This window comes from Cynocephalus volans, chromosome 9 (genome assembly GCF_027409185.1).
Source record: "Cynocephalus volans isolate mCynVol1 chromosome 9, mCynVol1.pri, whole genome shotgun sequence".
NCBI classification, from domain to species: domain Eukaryota; kingdom Metazoa; phylum Chordata; class Mammalia; order Dermoptera; family Cynocephalidae; genus Cynocephalus; species Cynocephalus volans.
The window spans coordinates 4,221,545-4,241,704 of record NC_084468.1 but is presented as its reverse complement, the minus strand read 5'-3'; the positions used below and the strand labels follow the sequence as shown (position 1 = coordinate 4,241,704).

At 44.0% G+C, this 20,160-nt stretch overlaps 1 protein-coding gene across 3 annotated transcripts in view; it reads right to left on the bottom strand.

Annotated features, from left to right (window-relative positions):
- AFAP1 (actin filament associated protein 1) overlaps positions 1 to 19,957 on the bottom strand; it is a 175,535-nt gene extending 155,578 nt beyond the window's left edge. For all 3 annotated transcript variants that reach the window (XM_063108080.1, XM_063108081.1, XM_063108082.1), the window contains exon 1: positions 19,848 to 19,957. The gene's annotated coding sequence lies outside the window, so the exon portion shown is untranslated. The remainder of the gene's footprint in view (positions 1 to 19,847) is intronic.
- Positions 19,958 to 20,160: the final 203 nt, after the last annotated feature.

The window sequence follows — 20,160 nt, the reverse complement described above, 5'->3', positions numbered from 1 at the left end:
AAGACTGAAAAGAGGCAGAGGCAGCGACAGTGCTCCAGATGAGAAAAGAGCACATGGAAAGATGAAAAGACAGCAAAGTATATATACACTGTAAGTGCAGCTCTGAGACTGGGCTTCAGAGAAGGGCTTAAGCACCTCACTGGAGTGTGAGGCTGACAACAGAAGTAGAAAATAATGAAACCTAAACCTGTAGATTGCACCCAGATCATGAAAGCCTTGACTGTCAAGCCAAGGAATCTACACTTCACTGTAACAATGCAAAGTCACTAAAAGAGTCTGTGTAGATGCAGAATGCTGAAAGCATAAATTCATACCACACACGACTTAATCCAGATATGTAAGATAGATCAGAGAGGGGAAAAAAGAAATCAGGAAGCTGTCATTATACAGACAGGATGCAGTCTGGGGACGTGAACAAAGGTACTGGCCCTAGGTTCACATGCTACCTTTACATACAAAGGAATGTACTAACACACTTATCTGTACGGCATCACCAACTCAAATACAGATGACAATGTTCTAGCCATATCTATATCTGTCAGCTTGGACTGCCATAACAAAATACCATAGATTAAGTGTTTTAAACAATAGAAATTTATTTCTCACATTTCTGGAGGCTGGTACCAGGCAATTTGGTTCCTGGTGAGGACATCTTCCTGGCTTACAGCCAGCCATGCTCCTCTCTCACTGTGTCGTCACATGGTAGGGAAAGAGAAAGCAAGCTCTCTGGTGTCTCTTCTTATAAAGGCACTAATCCCATCGACTAGGGTCCCACCCTCCTAAACTCATCTAACCTATGCACCTCCCAAAGGCCCTGTCTTCTAATACAATCACACTGGAGATAAGGGCTTCAACATATGAATTTGGGGAGACATAACATTGGGTCCAAAAGAATGTCCTTTCAATCATATTCAAAACGTAGAAGAAAAGGTATCTATATGTAAACAAATCAATACTTTTTATATTTCTGATAACACACAAAGTCTAATTTAAAATTTCTGCGATAACAAGAGTCAAAAGCAGACACAGATGAGTATCAGTCATAAAAATACTTCCATGTTAGACCATACACTCAGCCTTTCCTTCAATCACCTGTGGCAGAAAGAGCACTGCATTCTATTCCAGGCTTTGCCACCAAAAAAGCTGGAATGTTCTCTGTATCCCAGTTGATCTATGAAATCAGTGGGCTGACCTAGTAGATCTCTTAGATCCCTTCCAATTCACAAATTCCACAAATACCTTTGTACTGACAAAGGCTACAAAAATAAGCTGCATGAACCAGGTGGAAAAGCGAAAACACTGACAAACAATGGAATGCACACAAGATGAGATGTATGGGGATTTGGATCATCACAAACTGCTGACAAAGAGATGGCTGTAGATAAAAACAGACTTTCTAATGACGGGTGAAAAATGTAATGATACCTACGCAATACTGTTGGAGCCTTTCTATTGTAAACCTTTGAGGTTAATGGCCTGACAGTTTATATTCATTCTGAGTAAATTTCAAGGCTAAAAACTTCTCTCAGGGAACATAGACATCTGAAAAATTCCTAACATTTTTTGTCATTTAATATTTTTACTGACAAGAAAAAGATGAGATGGGGCTGGCCAGTTAGCTCAGGTGGTTAGAGCACAGTACTGTAACACCAAAGCTAAGCGTTCGGATCTTAGTACTGGCCAGCCACTGCCAAAAAAAGAGAGAGAGAAAAAGAGAGAGAAAGCTGAGATACGGAATATACCCACCAACAATGGCCAGACCATATATAAAAACAGAATTCTGACCCACTACCTGCCCAGAAACACTCCCCCCAACACCCCCCCAATACCCCCACCCCCTGTCTACAACAGATAAGCAGCCAGGAAGCCAGCCTGCTGCAAGTCAGACCTGTAGGAAGGCAGACGCTACCTCTCTAACAGTCAGGAAGCTAAAAGGTAACTGTAACCATCAACCCAAAATGACCAGGACTTGGTTAATAACTAATAGCTTTGCTAATTTTTTGCTCCTGCTTCCAGTTTAGGCTCAACCAGAGAAAGCCAAATACGCCCCCTTAACCGATCCCATGGGAACCCCACTTCCAGTGAACCATCCCAGTTTCCCAAGCAGACCGCCTCCACTCGGGCAAACCTGCAGCCTCCTCTCCCCACTGGGAAGCTTGCCCGCTCCTCGGCCTGCCTTCCGATCTCTGCCAAACGCAAGTGACCCTGGCACACACCCTTGCCATAGCAGGTCTGAATAAGCAACCTTCATTTTTCTCATGTAGTTGGTCTCCATTTATTTCCACAAAGAGTAAGTCTTAAACGAGTGGCTTCTCTCCATACAATCGACCTATATGATTCAGAAGCCCAATGTGGCAGATTCCAAGCCTGGAGTCATCACACCCCGCCAGCCCTTTCCAAAAATGGCCACTTCCTTGAGTTCAGTCAGTCAGTCTTTGAAGTCTAACCCCTGAGTTCATCAAGTATTTCATTTTTCCACTTATAATTATGTGACCTCAGGCAACTTTCTTAACTTCTCTAATCCTCTCTCTCCATGTTTAATAAAATAATATTTATCTCCAGGCTTGTATTAACTGGAAAACCACATGTAAAATAGCTGACAGACATCAGGTGCTCAACGGCTGTGGGGGAGAAACCGGAAAGGTCTCAGAAAAAGGTGGACAATCCCTATGTCTCGGGATCGTGTATTCACAAGATACAATGGTATCCAGACTTAGCAGTGTTACCAAAATACAAAATTCTTTTCAACTTTTTGACTTAGATATGGGTGGCTTCTAACACTCACATTATGGGATCTATAATTAAGAAGTGATTTTTCTACACTACTCCATACTTTTATTTTTAGTGGATTTGGATATGCCATATTATCTCACTCTCTAAGTCCTCTTCAGAATCACAAACAAAACTTAATCTGTAACACTGTTGCCAGCAGTAAAAGTATAAAAGATACTATGAGTCAAAATGAACTTTTGTCCCACCCCACCCCATTCTACCCCACAAAAAGCTGTTCAGCAACATCCTGACTGGTTACGAGAAGGCGGATTATGAGAAGGTGGGTTGCAAGAATGTTATTTGTATTCAGACAGAGATGGGCAAATACCTACCCTGGTTAAAAGATGCATTTATCAGCCTCCAGGGGGAGAAAGCTCCTCATACCAACTACTGGAGAAGAAGAGAAATTAATGGGGCAGCCAGATCAGGACACTGATTATTCAGTGTTTCATTCTTGCAGTCAAGGTCGCCCATCATGGGTAAAGCTCTTCCTTCCTTCTTTTCTATCCAAATGGTCAAGGTCATGGGCTGCTGCAGGGCCTCTTCTCCCAGAGGAGTCAGCTCAACCCCCTTGACCCTTTTACTAGCAAAATTATTCTCTTCTACTTCCACCTTCCAAGTAGCTAAATCAGAGTTTGGGGCTTTGGAACAGGCCAGAAGAGTCCTTTTGTTCAATCCTCAAGAGGTCCTAGCCAGTTTTTGGAACAATTCCAAGAATTAGGTTTAGCCTTAAAGAGGTAAAGAAACCTCATGTACACTGCTGTGACAAAGATCGAGCGAACACTTGGGAGGCAAGGTTTGAGGGGCAGTCAGGAAGTTTCCATGGAAATCTAGAACAATCATTAAGAACTCTGAAGCCAGATTGCCTGGACTCATACCCTAACTCCAACACTTACTGTCTGTATGATGTTGGACAAGGTCCCCAGTCTCTGCCTCAGTTTCCTCACTGTAAAATGGTCACAATTAATAGGGTTGCTCTAAAAATTAAATGAGTTACCACATATAAAGCATTTAGGACAATGTGCCTGGCACACAGGGGGAGTTCAATAAATACATATTGAATAAATGAATAATGGTTAGCTAGTATTAAATATATACATATACTCACATTGTATTTATAACACAAAAAAAGTTTGGAATACATACTTAACTATTAATAACAGTTACCTCTAGAGAGAGGGGGATGCAAATTTCAGCTTTTTATTCTACACATATATTTCTGTATCACCTGAAATATTTAAACCAATGTGTGTGTTTAAGTTTGCCCCCAAACAGGTAGCTGGACAATGTGATTTTAACTCAAAAACTTTCAAATCGTGATGGGATTGGTCTAAGAAGGTAAAGTTATAGAAATCAAGTCTTCCTCCAGTCTAAATGCTCTGATGTCATTTTTTTTTTTTTTTTTTTTAAAAAGATGACCGGTAAGGGGATCTCAACCCTTGGCTTGGTGTTGTCAGCACCACGCTCAGCCAGTGAGCAAACCGGCCATCCCTATATATAGGATCCGAACCCGTGGCCTTGGTGTTAACAGCACCGCACTCTACCGAGTGAGCCACGGGCTGGCCTTCTGATGTCATTTTTAATGACCTATACTACACAAAAATCAATGCAGACACTCTGATCCTTTCCTTATGTAATAAAAGTTTTTAGTTAACCATCCCTTCCCTTGCAAACTAGATCACAGATGGAGTTACAGAGCTACAGCTTGGATCCAGTTCTGCTTCACAGACCAGCGATCCTCACATAGCAGCAATGAATTTTTCAACCAAGAGCTTTAGCTGTATTAAAACTGCCACCAGCACCACACCAACACACCGTCCTAAGCTCTCTGTTTTATACGACTCAGTGAGTCCTGAGATAAAGCAGGTATCTGGTTGTAAATAAACAGTTCAAATTTAATTTATTTGATGATAACAAATCCCGCTTCATTCCTCTGCAGGTCTATTTCTCAAGTCATCTTTTTCTAAGCTCTTTCATTCAATTCTGCCACAAGTACCCAGGCTGGAGAAATACTGCACCAGTTTTCTTCCTGAATTAAACTTATTACTATCATCAGTGCTAATCCCTACCATTCCATTCAGTGCTCACCATATGCCTCACACCATACAACGCGCTTAATATCCATTACCTTACTCCATCCGTTTACCCTTCTGCAATGGCAGAGTGTTTTCCATCTTATATAAGAGGTGCAGAGAAAGTCAAACGAGTTGCCCAAGATTCTACATTGTCAATAACTAGTGGCAAAACCAGCAAGCCCATCCAGGTCTGGCCAAGGCCCATATCTCTGCCATAGCACCCAGATGCTACCACTAGGGCTCCGCAGATAACTGATCACCACTGTTGCAGAGGCTTCAGAAATGCCTTCCACTGTGCACAAAGGAAGGTTAGGTTTCAGAGGAGAAAGAGTAGGAATCAGCAAAAACTTTTTTTGTTCTGTTAGGTTATCTCATTCACGGGACAGACTAAGTATTTTTAGCCTCACCTTTCAGGTGAAATGCCTCCCATGCTCTGTACAGAAGCTTTCTTTACCCTCTCCAAATAAACGTGCAGCTGGATTATCTCAGCACAGGCAGTGATGGCTCTCATGTGCCACACCTGACTCATGTCCAACCAGGTCAGACACACACGCTCTTCTCTTACTGCCCAGACTGACCCAATCTACTAAATATCAAAAACTAACCACAGGTTTGTAGGACATTAATGACACAGAGGTGACTGCTCTTTCTGTATTCCTAACTCATTGCATTGCAATAAAGAATAAAGAGAATTCAGGAGAAGCCATGCAAGCGAGACTGGCTGGCTGGAACCTCCTAAAGCTGAGAATGCCTCAGCTGCTCAGTTCCACGATGGAAACCTAACTCCTCCATCACGTCCAACTCACATACGCCTCCCCTGTGGTGCTGTCCCCTTCCTCCTTTCAGAAACACGCTCTCCCTCGGCAGTCCTGGAGCATTTTGTTCATACCTATCTGGCCACATTGTCACAGCCGGGGGTCAGTTCAATTCACATGTCTCTCACTGTGTGTCCCTGAAAGCTCTGCCTGGGACAGACCTTTGGCTCATTCTCCTGCACACAGAGCAGGCACTCAATAACTACTGAATAAGGAATGAATGAACAGGGAGGAAAGCAAAGATACTTAAGAACTGCCAAGTACTACATGGAGCAGCCTGCAGGGCAACATCAGGAGCGGCGACTGGACACCAAGCAGGAGTCGCCAGCTCTGTGCTCAGCCAGGCCACAGAGAGCTCCACTCAACAGTTCGTGGGCACACCAGTCAACATGGTGTCAGGACCTAGAGATACCAAAAAGCACAACAAATAAAGAGGACATGTAGCCTGCTCATCAAAGGCTTTGGAGCCAGAATTTGAGTTTCACTTACTATGTGACCTTGAGCAAGTTACTCAATGAGTCAGTCTCATTTTGTCACCTGCAAAATGAGGACATTATCTACCCCATAAAGTCGCTGGAAAGATTAAAGGAGATAGTAGCTGTAAAGTGCTTGGCACAGTGCCTGGGACATGGCACTCATCAAATAGAGACGGCAAGAGTGGTGGTGAGGATCACACAGAACTCCAGAAGACCTCAATCTTAACATTAATATTATAATGGTCTTCTTGAACCATCTTTTTAGTATATGTGCTGCCGAAGCGAGCACTTGAACCATCTTTTTGAACCACTTATTCTCCCTTATCATAAAGACACAGCACATCTGAGCTTCTTGGAGGGTCCCCGTGATGGTTCCACGTGTCAACTTGACTGGATTAAGAAAAACTAGAGAACTGGTAAAGCATCACTTCTGGGGGTGTGTGTTCTCACTCTCGTGTTTCCAGAGGAGACTGCCATGTGAGTCTGGGACTGAGTGGGGAAGACCAGCCCACCTCTCTCTCTCTCTTCTCTCTCCTGGAGCTGGGACACTCTTCTTCCCCTGCCCCAGGACTACAGGCTCTCCAGCCTCTCCAGCCTTGGGATTCCAGGACTTAAACCAGCACCCTCCCCCCAACCCCGGGTTCTCAGGCCTTCAGCATAAGACCGAAAATTATACCACTGGCTTCCCCGGTTCTGGGGCTTTCAGACTTGGACTGAGCCACACTGCTGGCATCCCAGGGTCTCCAGCTTGCAGATGGCCTTTTGTGGGACATCTCACTCTCCATAGTCACATAAGCCAATTCCCTAACACATCCCTCTCATCTGTCTGTCTATGTATCTATCTATATACACACACAAGGCTACTTCACAAAGTTCATGGGAAGATTCATATGATTTTTTAATTCTATTTCTCCACAAACTTTTGCAAGTACCTTTGTATTTATCTTATTAGTTTTGTCTCTCTGAAGAACCCTGACTAATACAGTTGCTCCTCGAGAACAGGAAAATTCAAATAACTAACCCACATGGAGAAAAATCTCAAGCAACCTATGACCTCCCAATACACAAATTTGAGTTAATTGGGAAGAGGGGATTTAAAAAAGAAAACATGCCATATAACCTCAAGATTCGCCCTATCACTTTGATTTGTGTAACCACATCTAGGAGCTAACATCACTGAGAATCAGTATGCCAGAAATGTTTGGAGAAACTCTTTACAGGTTTCAAATGCTACTCAAAATTTATAGCTCCAAAACAATTTTTGGTCATAGTCTTCTTCCCTCTTTTGACATCTGTCACAAATCTCTGTTCATCAAACTCTCCCTAAGAGGCACTGTGTCCCACTCCTAAGCCATTTCCCTGAACTACCTCTGACAAAGGTCAACACTAGACGACTGTCCCCAAATCTAGCTCTGCCTACAATGGCTGAAAGTTACTCTGGTTTGTCACATTGTACATAATCTAAAGACTAGAACAAGAATTCATCATTATCACTTCTTTTCCCTTTTCTTCATAATTTTTATGATAGAAAATGACCCAAAAGGGGGAGTTTCCTCAGTGCTACCCATCTCCCCTCAACAAGTGCTGCCCCTGCAACACTGCAAACCACAATCAGCAATAAGGGTGCTAGGTCAAGTGAAAGGAAACCAAGCTTTCCACGCACTGAACTTATGATGGCAGCACCACCTGTAGTGGATTGAATTATGTCCTCCAAAATTCACTAAAGCTTGAATTGTGTCCCCTGAGTTTTATGTATTAGAAACTTAACCCCCACTGTGACTGTTAAGAGGGTGAGAAATCCTATTACGGTAACTGAACGGTGGAGCCTTGAAGAGGTGATTAGATAATAGGACCATGCAGTAGTGAATGGATTAAAAGGTCAGGGGTGTGGTTCTGAGGGCTTTAAAAGAAGAGGAGAGTCGTCTCACGCTCTCTCTCTGCTTCCACCATCTTGCAATGTGAGACCCCTGGGTCACTGTCACCAACATCAGATGGACTTTGGACTTCCCAGCCTCAGAAACTGTAAGCCATAAATTTCATTTTCTTTATTAATTACCCAGTTCCAAGTATTTTGTTATAAGCATCATAAACAGACTAATACACCACCCAAAAACCCATTGGACATCTGGACAATCTTAAGTACACACAGTAGAGGACAAAAGTTTGCTACTATGTGGCCATGGGCCATGGGTGGAAAAGAAATGTTTCAAACTGAGGTTTTTGAGGTCATATAAACGCCATGTTTTAGTAACTCCAGGGACTGAAAGTTGTCTTTTTTTCTGTATTAGTGAATGGATAAAGGATTGAAAGGTAATTTTTCTTTCAAACTATAGTACTGTCATGAAATTACTATCACATGCTTCAGGTTTTATTAGATAGTCAAGCCAAAAAGCCATTAAAAAGCAAAGCTTTCCTCCAGGATACAGAACACAATAAAACTAAATCTGGAGATCTATTGTACAGCATGGTGACTATCATTAACAACAATGTAATGAATACTTGAACATTGCCAAGAAAGTAGATTTTAAGTGTTCTCACCACAAATATATGATGAGTATATGAGGTAATACATATGTTCCACTATGTATACATATTTCAAAACATGTTGTAACATCATAAATGTATGCAATTTTTATTTGTCAATTAAGATAAATAAATACAATAAAAGAGCTTAAAAAAAAAAATCTGGCCACATCCTTGAAACAAGAAAGGATGTTACTTTTTAAAAATATACATATTTTTAGGAACTACAAAGGAGTTCTTAAAATTAAAAATATCATACTGATAAAAAAATTCAAAGGAGGGCTTAGAGAGAGAGAGAAAGGAAATCTCCCAAAAAGAAGACAAAAAGACAAAGAAATGGAGAAACAGAAGAAAACAGAAGACATTTAGGGAAACTCACACTCAGAATAGAGGACAGGAGTTTACAGATGGGACAGGTCCACCAAGTTCCCCAAACAACAAAAGCAGACAAGACTCACACCATGACATCACCATCATGAGGTTTCCAAACACCAGGAACAACAAAAAGAATATGAAAGATTACACAGAAGAAAACTCATCAAATTCAAAGAAATGGCTTTGGACATATCAACCTTCACATTGGAAGCTGGAAGTCAACTGGGCAGTGTCCTCAAAATTCTGCAGGACAATTATTTCTAACCCAGAATTCTTTACTCAACCAAACTATCAACTAAATGTGAGAGTAAAATATTCAAACGTTATATAAGACCTCAAAAATTATTTTTTCGAAAGCTACTCATGAATATGGTCAACCAAAATAAGAGAGAAAACATAAAAAGGAGGAATCCAACCCAGGAAAGAGGCAATGTTGTGGGGCGAACGCATAGGGGAATCCAAGACTGGCATCAGTATTATAGTTTTATGGCTCTTTATTCTAGTGTTTCAGCTCTTTTTTCAGTGTTACAGCGCCTCTTTTTGCTTGCAAGCAAGGAGAGCACTGGGGAGTAAGAACTCCTAGACCAGTGTCTCACAGAAGAAAGGAAAAGACCCCTTTTTATAGCCTAAATTCCCACCCTTTTCCCTCACAGGTTCCCATTCAGGTCCTCTTATGTAAATGAGGGATGCTGTCCTGCTAATTCGGATTGGCTGACTGTGGGACACAGTCCGCCGGTCACTTTAGGAGCCTAATTTGTCTCTGGCCCCTGGGGGGCAGGGTGAGACTGCTGTTATCTCCTAGAGGGTGGGCCCAGGAAGTAAGTAGGGTAAATGGCAGGGGCTAGAGTCTACAGTGGAGCACAGAGTTTCCAAAACAGTTTCTCAAGTGGAAAAGGGAAAGCTTAACAATTAGAAAATGCTTAGGGTTCCCTGCAACAGCAAAAGGAATCCTCAGGATGACAGAAAAAATCTTAAGAGGTCAACTGACCAACAGGCCTAGAAAGCACCCAATCTAGGGCACGGCAGGAAGAATAAGAGGTCCAGGACAAATTATCCCAAGAAAAGGATGAGATGGATACACTGTCTGACATGTACAATATACCAAAAGGAGATTTACACTTCTTGGGGAAGTGGGGGGTGCCTTGGATTGAATGTCCCCTAAAACTTAATCCCCACTGTAACTGTTGAGGGTGTGAAATCCTATTATGATAATTGAAAGGTGGGTCCTTGAAGAGGTGAAAGTTTAGAAGACAAGGAAACCAGGGAAAACTTGAAATGTTTTATTTTTTTTTTAAAAAGATGACCGGTAAGGGGATCTCAACCCTTGGCTTGGTGTTGTCAGCACCACGCTCAGCCAGTGAGCAAACCGGCCATCCCTATATAGGATCCGAACCCGTGGCCTTGGTGTTATCAGCACCGCACTCTACCGAGTGAGCCACGGGCCGGCCCGAAATGTTTTAGATAGTGGTTAAATGGGGGTGACCAGAATGCTTATGGAAATATGGACAAGAAAGACCATTCTAAGGAGGTCTCAAATGTAAATAAAAAGGGACTTATTGAAAACTGGGGCAAAGATCACCCTTGCTATGAACCAGCAAGGAACTTGGCTGCATTCCAAAGTATTATGCAATGTGGAACTTCAAAGTGCTGATGGAACTTCAAGGGCATTTGGCAGAAGGAATTTCTAAGCAGCAAAACACTCAGGAAGCTGCATGGTTACTTGCAACAACCTACACTGAGTTATGGCAGATAAGGTATGACATAAAGCCCGAATGTATAATTAAAAGGGAAGCAGAGCATAAAGATTTGGAAAACTTGCAACTTGGCCATGTGGTAGAAAAGCGGAGAGCATTTTCAGGAGAAAAATGCAATGGTGCTAAGAAGATTAGCACAAAAGAAAGGGATTACCAAGAGAAGGGGTAAAAGGCCCTGAAGACACTGCAGAGCTAGCCCTTCCATTACAAACCCAGAGGCCTAGGGAGACAGAATTGACTTGGGAAGAGGCCTGAAGTGCCCTCCACTAGCTTGCTGCCCGAGGCAACCTCCCAATGCTAGTCCCCACACCAGCACCCTGGCTGCTTTGGCTGCTCCACCTGTGGCTAAATTTGCCCCAGGTGTGGCTGGACCTGAAGCTTTGGAAAATACAAGCCAGAAGTCTTGGCAGCATCCACATGGTATTAGGTCTGCAAGCTCACAGAATGCCAGAGCTCTGAAGGATAGGGAGCATCCACCCTGATTTCAAAGGATGTATAGAAAAGCCTGGGGACCCAGGAAGAGATCTGTCACAGGGGCGGAGTGACCACACAGAGCCTTTGCTAGAGAAATGCTGAGTAGAAATGTGAGGTTGGAGTTGCAGCAAAGAAACCCTGATAGCGCCATGCCTAGTGGAGCCATGAGAATGGGACCACCATGTGAGACCCCTGGGTCACTGTCGCCATCACCAAGACCCTCACCAGATGTGTTCTCTGGACTTTAGATTCCCAGCCTCCAAATCTCTAAGCAATAAATTTCATTTTCTTACAAAGTACCCAGTTCCAGGAATTTTGTTATAAGCAATGGAAACGGACTAATACAGGGTATGAATAAATTACAGATACAAAGAAAACCAAAACAATTTTTAACTCTAGGAGAAAGAAAAAACTATCAAATAACAGACATGGGAAAAGTGATCAAAATAGAGTAAATATCCCAGCTGTAAATAATATTTACACAATCATAATAAGTGCTGGTGAATATTTATTTGACCAAAATTTTTAAAATAATTACAACGATCTATTTCCACCCACAGAACACTTCTGACACCAAATGTGTGGGTTTTTCCCCATACCAATCCATTCTCTGACACTAGCTGGGTGTCCTACAATTCAATTCAACTCTGGCACTCTACCTAGAGTTAGCCTCAGATCCCACAAGTAAAGGACTCAGTCCCACAAAACTGCCCCCACCTTCAGATGCTATTAGCAAGTGCCAGGCCTCTCATACTTATGACCAACCAGCTATCAATTGGAGGTTCTCACAACCCCCTCCTCAGGTTCATTAATCTGCTAAAACAGCTTACAAAATGCAGGTAAACACGTTGCCTTCTATTACCAGTTGATTACAAAAGCTCCAACTCAGGAACAGCCACATAGAAGAGTTGCATCAGGCAAGGAAGGTATGTGGGGTGTGGAGCTTCCCAGCACTCCAGGTGTTCACCAACCCAGAAACTCTCCGAACACATTGAGAGATTTTTATGGAGGTTTCATTACCTAGGTGTGATTGATTAAATCTCTGGCCATTGGTGATTAATTCAATCTCCAGCCTCTCTCCCCTCCCCCAGGTCAGGAGGTGGGCTGAAGTTTCCAATCCCCTTATCGTACTTGATCTTTCTGGTGACCAGCCCCCATTGTGAAGCTGTCCAGGGGCCCCCAGACACCAGTCATCTCATTATCATACAAAAAACTCATCATTCCAGAGATTCCAATGGTCTTAGAAGCTCTTAGTGTCAAGAATTGGGGACTAAGAACAAATATTATAGTGAAAGATGTTCCTATCACTCCTATCACTAGGGAAATAACAAGGGTTTCATGAGCTCTGGCAGAGGAAACAAGGACAAAAACCAAATATATATTTCTTACTATATCACAATAATTTTACTGGGAGGACGGGGGAGAAAGAAGTAGGCGGCAGGAAGGGGGGTAGGTTAAGTGACCTAAGTCCTCTTCTACAGTAGGATGTCTCACATGTGTGTGCGCGCACACACACACACAGTCTAGAAAAAAGCTAAAACATTAAAAGTGATGATTTCTGGGGAATAGGAATCAGGACGGATAAGAGTAAGGCAGGTGATTGCTATTTTTATTCTAAGCCTTGTAGAACTTTTGACTCTTAAAACTATGTGTCTGTATAATTTCGTTAAAAATGGGTATTTAATTTTTAAACAAAATCTGATACTTGACCACCAAGAATATCATATGAGTATTAAGTGGTGTGTTCTTACACTTTTTGGAATTCAACCACTTTGAAAACATATGGAAAACTATAAATCCTCACCCCAGTAAACACACACATAGGCACATACACACAGAATTTTTGTACAGGGTTTCAGGGAGTTCATAAATTCCTAAAAGCCAGGTTAAAAAACCTTAGGATTATAGGTTCTGGTTTATAACAGGAAATTTATTTCAAATTGGGGCTTGTCATTTACTGCATAAGAAAAAATTTTAATAAAAAAATTATCAAAAACACCTATGTAACCAAATGAGGTCTTGGTTGGTCTTAAAATACTTGGTAACTACCATCAGTTGTTTCCTTGACCACTGTCAAGCTACAGGACTACACTAATTGTATGGCTAGGCATTTCATAACTAAAGCTAAAACGTTTCATTATTTTATTTACACTAAGTTTCCATTTGTACTGTCAGGGCTAGAGCTCAGACCCTTCAAACCCATTGTACAGACTGGGTCACCAGACCCCTCACACACAGGTCCATCCTAGGTAACTGGGAAAGATCCTGGGAGCCGTTGGCAGAAGGCACGAGCTCAGTACACAGCAGTAGCAGCAGCAGTGGTGGCCTCTTGGGGCATCCCAGGGGCACTGGCAGCAACAACCTCCAGCAGCAGTAGCAGCCTCCCCCTGGCCCTCCCAGGGGTAGGGTGGGGGCCGGGCGGATCAGAGCTATTCGTCCTTTATACTTAAGTCCACAGCCCAGGAAACCTGGGTGCACATGCTCAATTAGACAATAACCAATGAACACCTGGGCACACGTGCATATTTACATCAAATGCTCTGCAAGATTCTGAACATCTGAGAGGCCCTGACCACTTTCCTATATTTTCCCTACAACCACAAAATGCACGTAATTCCTATCAATAAAGGTACAAACTTTGTTCACTGGGCTTTGCTTCAGCCTTGAAGCAATCAGATTCTCTAAAATCCAGGAACATGAATTGCTGCTGGGTTGACTCAGCTGTTTTCATTTAAAAAAGGACAGGGCATTGTGCACTTTTCACACCGTGAGGAGTCCTTCACATAAACCTTGAAAAGGTAAGCTCCCGTGTTCTCCACATGGGTGTTTTTTCTAGTAGAGAAATAAAGAACTTCTTGGCAAAACTTCTGTAATCAGAACAGGCCATTTAAATATCCTAAAGCATAAAATTTAGCCAATTTCTGACTGACCTGTCTCCACTGCTGTAAACCTCACCAACAGCTCAACATCAAGTCAAAATCATCTTGTCATTTAAGAGGGATCTTAATGTTCCTGCCAATTTGCTTAAACTTTCAGTGCCTCAGTTTATGTATTTGATAACAGAGGCTACAATAACAACCTCATAGGATATTGTAGTAAGCAGATCAGGTAATTGTGGTAGGCAGAAGAATGGTCCCCAAAGATGTCCACACCCTAATCCCTGGAATCTGTGACTGTGTCACATTACACGGCTAAAGGGACTTTGCTGCAGACCTTAAATAGGAGATTATCAAGATTATCCTGGATAATCTAATCACACAAGCCTGTGAAAGCAGATCTCCAGGTGGAAGAAGAGCAACACAACAGGGGAGGTCAGAGAGCTGGAGCAGGTTCCACCTCCTTGCTGGTTCTGAGCTGTGGGGGCCACATGCCAGCACCAGAAAAAGGCTTCTAGCTAAGGATACCCCCCAAATAACAGCAAGGGAACAGGGACTTCAGTCCCACAACTGCAAAGAACCATATTCAGCCAACAACCTGAATGAGCCTGGAAGCAATTCTTCCCCAGAGCCTCCCATAAGGAATGCCGCCCTGCCCACACCTGATTTTTGCCCAGTAAGACCCATGTCAGAATCCTACAAGACTGTGAGATGATGAGTTTGTGTTGTTTTAAGCTACTAAATTTGTGGTAATTTGTTAGAGCAGCAAAAGGAAACTAACACAGTGATTTACGTAAAAACACCTAACAGTGTCTGGCACATTGTCAACATTTCACAAAAGTCTACTGGTTTCCTTAAATCAAAAGGCAGGGATGGCCATATTTCATCCAGAACAACAGTATACTTGTTCTGATAAATGCAGAGTTGGGGAATTATAAATTAACCAGAATACCTACAAATGTTAGCTTTCAGGTGATTCATAGCCTTTTCTTTAACTTATAAACCTACCAATACCTGTCTCACTGATCAACTCTAAGTACTATGCAGGAGACTAAATGCCAGTCTCTGAGCACCAAACCAGCCCCCAAATGCCCCACAGGAACATATCCCAGAACTTACTATGCTGCACTGTCTGGGGCTGCTTCTCCCTCTAGATGGTGAACCCCCAACTCTTCACATATGAGTTACCATGTCCCAGCACAGTGCTTCGGCACATCACAGGAAATCTGTACAAATGTTTGTTGAAACCATATATGACAGTAAAACTTAATATCTGCATATAAAATGTAAATTCTATGAGAACCAGTGCCAGGTTTATTAGCCTTTGTATTCTTCCCACTGCCAATGTCTGGGACATCAGAGGCACTCGGTAGAAGCTGGTGAAGAGATTGGTTAGAGGGTGGTGTTATAATACCAAGGTCAAGAGTTTTTGGATCCCCATACCAACCAGACACACACATACATACAATTTTTTTTTTTTTAAATTTAAAAAAGGGGAGGAGGTGGAGGGAGAGAGAGAAAAGCAGGAATTCAGGTAGCAGTTGGGAGAAAATCTGCACGAACAACTTCCGAAGTGGCTTGAGGAGAGGAGGGTCCAAGGAAGCCTCAGTCAGGTTCACCCCAATGCTTGCTGCTCACTAGTGCTGGGTATGTCAAGTGCCAAGAGGTGAATATTTTGCCAACCTTGACTCCTGACTGTCCTTTCCTGTCCCCTCCTCAAGACAGGTCACTTAGGAATTGAAATGTCAAGAAATTATGCTTCACTAAAAGAAGGTTCATGGGAATCTAAGTAACTGAGGAGACTGTTAAAGGCTAAATCACGCACATTCAATAATTTTGCATAGAAAAGATTAACAGCAGTAACTGAAACATGAATTTGATGTTTCCCCAAAATGCTAAAATATCAAACAGTATTGGCCAATTAAAGATGGCCAATTAAAACAATCCTAAATGAACTTGCCTATCATACACATTAAGGAGCCTCTGTACATTAAGCATTTGGAAGTTTAAAGAAAAACCCAAATTCATTACATTTTTAATGAGCATTTTTTTTTTAATCTTGGCAACACAATATTTTACAACTTACAAAATTCTATTACATTCATGACTTCATTTGATCTTCAGGACAATCTTTGAGTTAGGTAAAACAGGCATTACTAACAACTAACTCCATTTTACAGATGAGGGAACTGAAGTTCAGAGAAGTACTTGGACTTAACCAAAGTGTTAATAGGGCCATGTTTCTAATTCAAGTCCCCTGCCCAGAAAAACTAGAGCTTATCATCTTTAATAAAGTATTCATACCTACATCCTGTCAACATCCAAAAAAAGTTTTGAGGCAGCCTGCAGTAACAGACATCTACACAATAAGAACTGTGAAATGGATAAGAAGAAAAAAACATTTTGTAGGTGATGTGGGGTGGGCTGGGGAAGGTGGGGAGGGCCAACACCAAAGACTTAGACTTAGTCTAAGAAAAATTCATCTTTGAACTTCCAGTTCCAGGCAAGTAATACTTAAAGGATGATTTATATTCATCATAATCTGAACAGAGGGAAGTACCATCAGTTCTTTAAAACACTCCAAGCAGCCACAGCAAAGCTCTAGGACACCACACCAATGGCACCAAACCAAGGAATGCTTCAGTGAGGGGTCAAAAAAGCTCTTTGTTTGGGCCCCAGGCAAGAGCAGAAGTGGAGAAGTCAAAATCTATCTTCTCCATCCCCAGGCACCTCCTTCCATGAGAGACCCTTTTACATTTAATCCATATAAAAGTCAAGCCTGCTACAAATAAAAAATACTCTCAATGCAGAACAAGCATTAACTATTTAAGTTTCAGTTAGCGCATTAAATCCAGTGAAGTTTTGGAGACACCTCCTAATATAAGATTCCTTAACAAAACAAACCACACAGACCATATAACAAAGAACTATTTTTTTAAAGAAAAGAATGCAAATCAAAATAAAGACAAAAATCCTACTTAGTTCAGTAAAAATTGTAATTCTGTAGCATCACTTCTGGACCAAATAGCCTATCATCTATTTTTAATCCCTATAATCATCCAAATAACTAAGACCAGTGGAGAAAATTGTGTATACTTTCTACAGAGACATATGGCTCTAAGAAACTCAAGCACACCAAATTCCCACCTTACCAAACAGATAAATTTGAAAGGGGAATAATATTTTAAAGAATTAATTACTATATTCCTCAGAATTGGCGCACACGTATAGGTAATTTAACATATGACTTCTTGCAAGTAGTAATTTTAAACTATGCGTTAAACTGTTATACAAAGCCAAGTACATCTACTCAAGGCACTCCCAAAATTCATTAATTTCAGATTCTTCAAAGTAAAATCTGTTAGAGATTGGGACATAGAGAAGCCTACATTTGGCAGACTTCACATCACACTTAAAAGATCAACAAAATGCTCCTGAATAAAAAGATTTGCATCCAACAACTTCACTAAAGAAAAAAAAACAGACCAATTTGACACAGTGAAGATGTTGCATGTGAAGCATGATTATGAAGAATATGCAAAGTAACATCAAAAAGTAGCTTAAGGTCTCATCCCAGATACGTGTCCTTAATTTTGAAACAAAGTACACACCTGTGCAATTAACCTTTTTCAAAAGAAAAAAAAGGAAAGAAGAAAAAGAACTTCCACTTCAGAATCCACATTTTCAAAGATCTCCCTTATATATACCAGTGCCACGAAGAGAACTTTCTTCTGCTTTACTCAGTTGAAAGAAGTAAAGGTTCAGGGATGAGAAAGTTTTTAGAAATGATCTAGTTTAAGACCCCCAAAGGTGAGGAAACTGAAGCCCACAAGAGGTATGCTCCAGGAACAAACAGTATATTATATTAATTCCAGAGGCAGAATTAGAACCAATAAATTCTAATCAAGTACTCCACACTATGCAACGAATACTAGGAAGTAACAGGAAAAAATTAACCTAAAAACCCTTTAGAGAGTCAAAGAATTGCAGATTTAACATAACATAAAATATGTGGATTCATGGTATAGGAAAAGGACCTCTCATTTAGCCTTGCACCTCCTCCCCGCTCCGGGTACATACCGTGTCTATCTCTACCAGAGCATTCTGCAAGCTGAGCTAGTTAACCACTTACTGCCCAACCCCACTCTGTCTTTGAAGACCATAAACTCCCACAGAATAGGACTTAAGGAGGACCGGGAAGCCTTCAGAGAGAAGGTGCCACCTAAACCCAGATTATTAGAGTGGGTAAGCAGGAGCTGAATAACGGGAGTTGGGGAAGGGGTAGGGTGGAAGACTGGGACAGGTCAAGGCAGACAAAGCAAATAACGAAGGGCCTGTGTGCTAAGTTCGGACGTTATAATTGCAACAGCTGCGGTTCTTAGCACAGTCTTGTCTCGTATCCCTGTTCATTATACACCACCTCTTGTTCAGAAAAAATGCAGGCTGGACATTAGCACTCCTTGTGCCTGCTGCTGCTGTCTTGTCCATAGTTGGATTTTGCGTACCCCAGAAATGAGAATCATCCCTGAGACATAATAGGTATTTTTTAAGAGTCTGATGCAAGGGTAAATCAGTGAATGGTTCCATTTCTTCAGCAGCTGAGAGATCCAGAGCCTGCAGGGTGGCATCAGGTCTTCCCCTCAAGCTGAGATCCGAGTTCCATCCTCCGACCTCCCCCAGCTCTCTCTGCAAAGTCTGACCTCTAACTGTAACGGCCTTGGCCTCGCTCCTGGGTGTGGATTCTCCTGCTTCAAACGCGTTTTCCAGCCCGCCAAATCCTTGGGCGAGTTTCCTCGCTCTGCGGGCGCCGGGAGCGACAAAGTTAAACCTGGCCTTCCACATTTTTTTTCTTCCCAGTCCTAACGGAAGAAATCAAGAAGGGCCGGGCCGAGGGGCTCCGCTGCTTCCAATCAGAGCCGGCTCCCGGCGGGCCGAGCCTCGCGGCCGGACGCGCAGTCCCCGGGCCCGGTGACAGCCACGCGCTCCCCGGGGACCCGGCCGCTGCGCTACAGACCCGGGACCGCGCCGCTGCCCGCTTCTGCTCATCTGGCGACAGGCGACAAATCAAAGAGCGAGTCGGCAGTGCGCCCCAGGCCCTCCGACACGACACGCGGCGGCGGCCCGCGCCCGCGGGGATCTGCGGGTCACACCGGACAGCCGCGGGCGCACGGCAGAGCCCCTCAGTGACACACGCAGTGAACCACTCACGGGGGTCGGGAAAGAGCCCCCACCCTCAGAGACCCGGACCCCTCGCGTGAGGGTCCACGCAGCCACCCCCAATAACACGCAGGGACGAGTCACACGGGAGGGCCCGAGCTTCCCACTCGGAGAGTGGCCGGGACCCCCACGCGCGGGCCCACGCAGAGTCCCCTTCGGTGACACACCGTGAACCGGCCACAGCACAGAGGGGCCGAGGGAGCCCCAGGCGCGCGTCCACGCAGTCACCCTCAGTGACAGGCGCCGTAAAGCCGCCACACGGGGAGGACTGAGCGCCCCTCTGGCGACGCGGCCCGGACCCCCACGCGCGGAGCCACCCGAGGCCGAGACAATGCCCGGCCGGTCCCCGACCCGCGCCCGTCCGCGTCCCCGTCCCGTTCGGCCGGCGCTCAGGGCGGCGCCCGCTCGGACCCGCCACGCCCGGCCGCCTGGCTCCCGACCCCGCGCGGCCCCGAGACCCCCGCCGGCCGTCCGCCCGCGCACAGCTCACCTCCGTCCGCCGCCGCGCAGCGCTCGCGCCCGGCCCGACAGGAGCGCAGCCAGCAACCGGCAGAGCCGCGCCGCCGCAACAATGGAGCCCGGGCGGGGTAGCCGCCGCCGTCGCCTCAGCACCCGCCCGCCCGGCTCGCCAGGCGCCCGGCTGCAGCCGGCCACTCCGCGCAGGCGCACACGCCACGCCACGCCCCCCGGGCCCGCCCCCGGCCAATGGGAGGGAGCCGAGCGGAGGGGCGGGGCCTCGAGGAACAAAGGGAGGTCGGGCGGGGCCGCGGGGCGGGGCGGGGCGCCGGGGGGCGGGGCCGAGA